Raw genomic sequence first — 7,835 nt, 5'->3', positions numbered from 1 at the left:
CGTCTATCTTCATATTCATTCAGGCAGTTTTGACAGCTTTTGATGGAATTTTTGATTCCCTGGATATTTCTTTGAATCTGTTTCATGCATTCTATGTCTTTCTTATATTGCCCATTCAAGGTTTCCATTGTTTTGCAGTGTTCCTCAATTTTTTAAACTGTCTTCTTTAGATGTGTTCAGTATTTCTCCTATTATGTTTATCATTTCTTCTTTTACCTGGGAGATTATTTCTGATCTCAGTTCCTTTACTCCTTTCTGGAGTTGTTTCTTTACTTCAGTTGCTATTATTTCAGAAGTTTCATGTGTATGACTTATACTTTCTTCTATGTCCAAGTCTCCTAGGCTTGTTAGGGATGGGCTGGAGTTTGAGATTGCATTTTGTTCTTTCGTTTTGTCATTTTTCTGTGCTCCCCTAGGGAAGCCGAATGCAAGGTCTCAATTGCTTTCTGGGTTGAGGATGTCTGTCTGTACTGCAGCGAGTTTCCTTAATTGAGTGGGGGTTGTTAGGCAGTCCGTACTGGATGCCTAGTGGCATCTGTGGGCTCCTTAAGTAGAGGAAATATGCTAGGTAGATCTTCAGCACATTCCACAAAGCAATCCTAGGCTCCTCGGCTGCTTGAGGTTGCTGGCAGGACTCTACCAGGTTCTGAGTGGCGTACCAAGGCTAACAGCTAGATGGAATATGCTGTGCAGGCCTTCAGTTCATGCCACACGGAGCATCAAAGCTCCCCAGCTGCTTGGGGTCTCTGGGTAGGGCCCGACAGGTTCCCAAGTGAAGTGCCAAGCTTGAATGACAAGGGGGAGTTCACTGTGCAGGGCTTCCACTCCCCTCACTGAGTACAGCAGGTTTCCTGGCCACTTAGGGGCACTGGGCGGTGCCCAACTGGGACCCATAGTACACCTGTTTTATTCTACAGATATGTATTTCTTATGAAACTATGGTTTAAAGAAGGGGTGTGATATGGCCACACCCCTGCTGGCCACCTGGAGGGAGCAGGCAAATTTCCATCAGGCAAGACTTATCCCTGCGGGTAGAAAAAAGGGCACCCCAGGAGCACTCAAAGTTCAGCTGGGTGGCCTGGATAGCCTGCCCTCTGAGACCACCCTGGTGAGTCACCCTATTCACAATGGCAATCAAGGCTTCTTTCTCCTTTCTTTTGACTGCCTGAAGTTCCATGCCCGGCCTGAGGGCCGGCATGGAGTGGAAAAATGGGGCTCCTTTGGTTGGGTCCACTGTACTCCATGGTCCCTGCATTTCCTGGGGAAGGGAAAGCAGGAGGCTCACTCTGCTCAGGGTGGAGCTGGGTACTGAATTTTGGATAGTGTAGACTAATCAGAGCATATGGAGGCTGTTGGGGGAGCTCAGGTCAGGGTGAAAAGCAGGGCCAATTATCAGCTCTTTTTTGTCTTGGCACTTTTTGTGGCCTGAAGGTCACAAGGTCATGGATGATGGCATCCACATGCTGTAGGAGTCCCAGGCTCTGCTGCAGCTCTCCTACATGGACAGTACTTCAAATCTTTCATTCTCTTAGCAACTCTAGAGTCAAGGGCAGGGAAAAGGCCATCATTATGGTTGTTTTAGTCCTGAGCCTTAGCACTGATGGAAACTTCTTCAAGGTTATACATCTCATAGTAGGCATATTCAGAGTTTGAAACCAGATCTTCTAACCCCAAAGTCCAACCTCCTTCCATTGTTCCTGCTGCCTTGTTCATACCCAACACAGCAGCCTGATATGTGCCCTCCATTCACACAGCAGATCGCTGTGCTAAATTACTCATAAACCCTGGCATTTTCTGTAGGGTCTGTTGATTGACTGTTGCTATAGTATCTGATAAGGCACATGAGCTCATGAAAGCTCAGAGAGGTTAAATGGCTAAACCAGAGTTACACAACAAGGTCAGGGCTCAGTTCAGATGATCATATACCCTTAAGGATCCAGAAGAACAATCTCAGCGAACATAAAGTTTAATCCACCTGTCTCTGCTTTGGTTTTTGTGACTCAGTTCTGATTTTGTGGATGCTGCTTATTTCTGAGAAGCAAAAAGAGAAGCAAAGAAGCTCTGTGAGCCTGACACATGGATGACAGAGAGAACCTCAGTAACCATGATGACCCCTGACAACTGACAGACATGGGCAGATTTATATGCCTGCATCCCCTAAAGATCATGGCTAATTGTGAAGGAAAGAGATGAAAACAATTGTCTGACCCGTAGTAAGGCTAAAGGTGAAAATTCTAAAATATTCCCATTTTCTTTTTTTTTAAATTTTATTTAAGGAGAAAAAGGAAAAGAAAAGCAGAAAAAGGGTACAAGTTTTACAGAATTTCAGAAAAAAAATAAACAGGAAATCACTAGTTAATGGATTACATATTGTCATCTTAGAAATATTTGTTCAAGTTACAAAATTAAAGCATATAAAGTGGACATTCAAACACTGAGACTGCAAACAGTTCTGTTCAATGATCCAACAAAACTCAGTAATATCATTGTCTATTTTATACACTTAAATATACATGCAATTATACCATTTAGAGACTTTCTTTTCCTCTCTTTTGTACAATGACTATTACACATTTTGGGTTTTATTGCTCCCACAGTTCTTATTACTTTTTTTGGAAGAGAGTAAAACCAAACGTGACTTAACAGAACAGAGTCGGTTAAATCAAAAGGGTGGACATAATAGATAATGTAAAAACATAATACAAGGTGATCAACAATGGTTACCATAATGCCTCCCGCTATCTCAAGTAGAATTGCCTATATCATCAGTTATAATAAAATTGGACAAAACAGTAAAGAATGAAACCAACAAAACCAAAACATTGGAGACATTACAGGTCTTCAAAAGTAGATAATAGTCAACCAGAATGGGTGTCATAATGAATCCCACTATCTTCACAGCTGTTGCCTAAACTTTCAAACCTGGTACTATCAAGCAAAACAAAATAGAGGAACATCAGACAAAACAAGATGGTAAGAGCAATACAGGGCTTCAAATCAAGTTAATAGAAAATCAAAGTGGGTTACTATAATATATCCTGCTATTTTTTATTTTTCCCTTAATTAAAAGGATAAAAATAAAAAAGTAGATAATAAAAAGGAGATTGAGATAAAAGAGGGCATAACAACAAAACAGTGCAGATCAAAACATAACTATTTAAGCAAAATAGTGTTTCACCACAAGATAATCCTGACATAAAAGTAGTTACCATATGGTCTCTTTCCTTGAAATCTTTGAGTATAACTTCGTGTACTGTAGCATCAAATATATCAAAACAATGTAAAACCATTCAAGAGAATGACAGTATTACAGGGTATTTAGAACCAACTAACAGGTAATGAACTATGGTTTCTGTATAATCTCCTTGTCTATAAAAGTTTTTGTTTATACTATCACATATAATAAAATCCAATAAGATACAACATGTTAAGACCTATGGAGACAGAAGAACAAAAGCGGGACTTCAAAACAAGATGATACCAAATCAGCACTACCTATTATGACATCATTTTCTCCAAAATAGCTGTTCCTATCATCCAATCTTCTCTGCCTCATTTCTCTTGAGCTCTTTTTCTGTCATTAGTTGTCAGTTTGTCTTCTTCATTTTGTTTTCTGCTCCATTCATTGCGGCCTCTCTGCCACTATTTCTGGATTCTTCGTATTTTTCTTTTTTAGAATATCCTGCAGTATTCTCTGTAGAGTTGAATTGGTGGTTGTATATTCCCCTAGTTCCTCTTTATCCTGAAAGTACCTTGTTTTTCCATCAATTTCCAGGAGTAGTTGTGCAGGATATCTCAATCTTGGCTGGAGGTTATTATCTTTCAAAGCTTAAATTATTTCCCCCCATGCTCTTCGTGATTTGATGGTTTGTGCCGAGAAGTCTGCTGTAATTCTGATGAGTGTTCCCTTGTAAGTGATCTGTTTCTTGTCTCTGACGGCTTTTAATATTCTGTTCTTATATTGGATTTCTGGTATTTTGATTATTATAGGCCTGGGTGTAGCTCTGTTTGGGTTGTAGGTGGCTGGGGTCCTGTATGCGTCATATATCTGAGTGTCTTTACCTTTTGCTAAATTAGGAAAATTCTCCTGGATTATTTCTGCGAGTAGCTTTTGTACTTCATTTGTTTGTGTCCCTATCTCTTCTTTTATGTTCTTAATTCTTAAGTTATAGATTCTCTTATCATCTTCTAGTCTTTGTATTATTCCCATTTTCTTATAAGATAATATACACTCATTAGTCTACTCAGCTTTGTAAAAAAAAAAGTCACCAACCAGCTGCTTTTATGATTAATTCCTTAAACAAGGACAAAAGAGACTCAAAGCAAAAGTGATTTCAAAGGGAAGTGACTTGTGACGTTGTGTGCATGGCTGTCGGGTAACATATATGGTAATCTTTTGGGGCTGTGTAGTCATAAGCAAGTCTCTTAGTGTCTCTGGGCCTCAGTGTCCTCTTAGGAGAGTCACTGTGGTGAGCAAGTGGCACACTGTTTTCACCAGAGGGAAAGATGAGTGCCATCACCAGCTACCAACCGAAACACTTTGTTCATGATTCATTGTAAAGAAATGAATTGGCACAGGTGCGAAGCACCAAGCAAACTTATGTTTTATTGTCTTTAATATAGATAGACTTGTGCAAGGGTCACAGTGCAAGGAAACTAATTTTCCAAACTTCCGGTGATAGCCATAAACCCAGAGCATGGTAAGGTCCTGAGGTATTCAGAGGTGGTCCAGGACATTTATATTTGTTCCTGCTTCTTTGGTTCAGCCAGCTCTGTCTTGGGTGAGCTTAGTTTCCTCCAAACATTTCCCTGTGTTCAGCTTACCAAATTTTCCCAAATGCCTCTGATGGACACCAAATACCAGCTGCTGAGATCCCATAGCTGGCTGGGTCATCATGATCTCTGCCTCTGTTTCATAGTTGGGGAAACTGAGACTCAGAAAGGTACAGCAGTGGTTTGGCTCAGTAACCACTCAGGGTCCCTGACAACACACCCAGAGCCCTTTCCAGCCCAGCCCTGCCTCTCAGAGGTGCAAGGTTGTGAGAAGGGGCTTCTAGAAGCCCCGATTATCTCAAGATTCAGGAATTTCACAGGTGATCAAGTAGAATGCAGAATTCACATGAATTCAGCAAACATTTACTAAGCACCTACCATGTGTCAGCTGCTGGATTATTTAAGATAAAATATGAGGGTTCATAATTTCTTGTTTGAACCAGGCTGCTCTAGAAGACATGGGAATCTCTCTGTGGCTACTGTCTACCTGAGAAGCAGCTGGCCCATCCAGCCTCTGTCCCTGGGCTGTCTGCCTGAGCTCCTCCCTGCTGTTCTGCCTCTATGCCTCTAGGACCTTCTGCCGCCTTGCCAGGCACAGTACAGGAGCATAGTGGAGATGGAAAAAGCCATACCCTGTGACCCTGAGGGCAAAGCAAGTCTCTGATTTCCCTTCTGTCTGGCAGCCACCCAACACTTTAACATCCAGCCCTAACTTCATCCCTGTGTCTCTGAAGACTCTGAGACTATGGCCCAGAGCTAGTGGGCATGGGCACTCCTGGGTCTCAGTGTGATCCAAGCATGTTTCCTAGGGAAAAAAAAAAAAAAACAGAGCCCAAGCAAACTGCTCTGTCTAGACAGAATAGAAAATAAAAAATGCCAGGAGAGGAAGCAGATTCGGGGACAGGGTGGAGCAAGAGGAAGTGTCTGGGGACAACCCTTCTTGGCTAATTGCTTTTCATCCACAAATGACATAATCCAAACCTTGATGTATGGCTAAACTGGAAGGACCTCAGTGGCCCTCCAGTTCATCCCTTCATGTCACAGATGAGGAAGTCATATCTGAGAGAAGGCACCCACCTGAAGCTGTTACAGTAGTTGGACAGGGCAGGCTCAGAGCTGCCACACTGACCCTTTTGTCTTATTTAGCAAGTTTGATGGCATGGGGAAGTGCCGTGCTTTTATGGGTGGAATGCCAAAAGTTCACAACAAAGGGACACAGAAGGGCAAAGAACTGGGCCCACTGAACCAATCAGCAGGCTGTGCTCCGCACGCCTCATCATCAGCTCTCTCTTACGGGTCCTCAACTCTTTCCCTCTCCTTGGCCAAAACCAGCCCAAAATATGTTTGACTCTTCTTTTTTTTTTTTTTTTTAATTTTATTTAAGGAGAAAAGAAAAAAAAAACAGTGAAAGGGTACAAGTTATACAGATTTACAGAAAAAAATAAACAGTAGGAAATCACTAGTTAATGAATTACATATTGCCATCTTAGAAATAATTGTTCAAGTCACAAAATTAAAGCTTGTAGAGTGGACATTCCAACAATGATACTGCAAACAGTTCTGTTCAATGATCCAATAAAACTCTATGATATCATTTTCTATCTTATACACTTAAATATACATGCAGTTATATAGTTTAGAGCACTTTCTTTTCCTCTCTTTTGTACAATGACTATTACACATTTTGGGTTTCATTGCTCCCACGGTTCTTATTGCTTTTTTGGAAGAGAGTAAAACCAAATGTGACATAACAGAACAGAATTGGTCAAGTCAAAAGGGTGGACATAATAGATAATGTAAAAACATAATACAAGGTGATCAACAGTGGTTACCATAATGCCTCCCGCTATCTCTAATAGAATTGCCTATATCATTAATTATAATACAATTGAACAAAACAGTAAAGAACAAAACCGACAAAACCAAACCATTGGAGACATTGTAGGTCTTCAAAAGTAGATAAAAGTCAACGAGAATGGGCGTTATAATGAATCTCATTATCTTCACAGCTGATGCCTAAACTTTCGAACCTGATACTATCCAGCAAAACAGAATAGGGGAACATCAGTCAAAAACAAGATGGTGAGAGTAATACAGGGCTTCAAATCGAGATAATAGAAAGTCAAAGTGGGTTACTATAATATACCTGCTATTTTTTTCCCTTTAGTTAAACAGATAAAAATAAAAAAGTAAATAATGGAGTGGAGATTGGGATAAAAGAGGGCATAACAGCGAAACAGCGCAGATCAAAACATAACCATTTAAGCAGAATAGTGTTTCACCACCAGATAATTCCGACCCAAAAGTAGTTACCATATTGACTCTTTCCTTGAAGTCCTTGAGTACAACTTCATATACTGTAGCATTAAGTATATCAAAACAATGTAAAACCATTCAAGAGAATGACAGCATTACAGAGTATTTAGAATCGACTAACAGAAAATGAACAATGGTTTCTGTATAATCTCCTTGTCTTTAAAAGGTTTTTGCTTATACTATCGTACATAATAAAATCCAATAAGATACAACCTATTTAGACCATTGGAGACAGAAGAACAAAAGCTAGATGAGACTTCAAAACAAGATGATACTAAATCAGTATTACCTATTAAGATGTCATTTTCTCCAAAATAGCTGTTCCTATCATCCAATCTTCTCTGTCTCATTTCTGTTGAGCTCTTTTTCTGTCAGTAGCTGTCAGTTTGTCTTCTTCATTTTGTTCTCTGCTCCATTCGTTGTGGCCTCCCCACCACTATTTCTGGGTTCTTTGTATTTTTCTTTTTTTAGAATATCCTGCAATACTCTCTGTAGAGTTGAATTGGTGGTTGCAAATTCCCCCAGTTCCTCTTTATCCTGGAAGCACCTTGTTTTTCCATCAATTTCCAGGGACAGTTAGGGTTAGGGTTCGAAGTTGGTTTCTCTCAGCCCAGTTCGTTCCTGAGTCAGCAGAGCATATCTCTACCGGCTTATGTCTCCTTAGTCTGCACCATTCCTGACTTCTGAACCACGCCTTTCAGAGAGCCTCCGTAGTATCTGCTATCTGTCCGCCATGTTCTCCCGGA

Source organism: Cavia porcellus, unplaced genomic scaffold, assembly GCF_034190915.1.
Source record: "Cavia porcellus strain 051 isolate PalLab524CR breed Dunkin Hartley unplaced genomic scaffold, mCavPor4.1 scaffold_1, whole genome shotgun sequence".
NCBI lineage: Eukaryota > Metazoa > Chordata > Mammalia > Rodentia > Caviidae > Cavia > Cavia porcellus.
Note: the sequence above shows the minus strand (reverse complement) of the source record.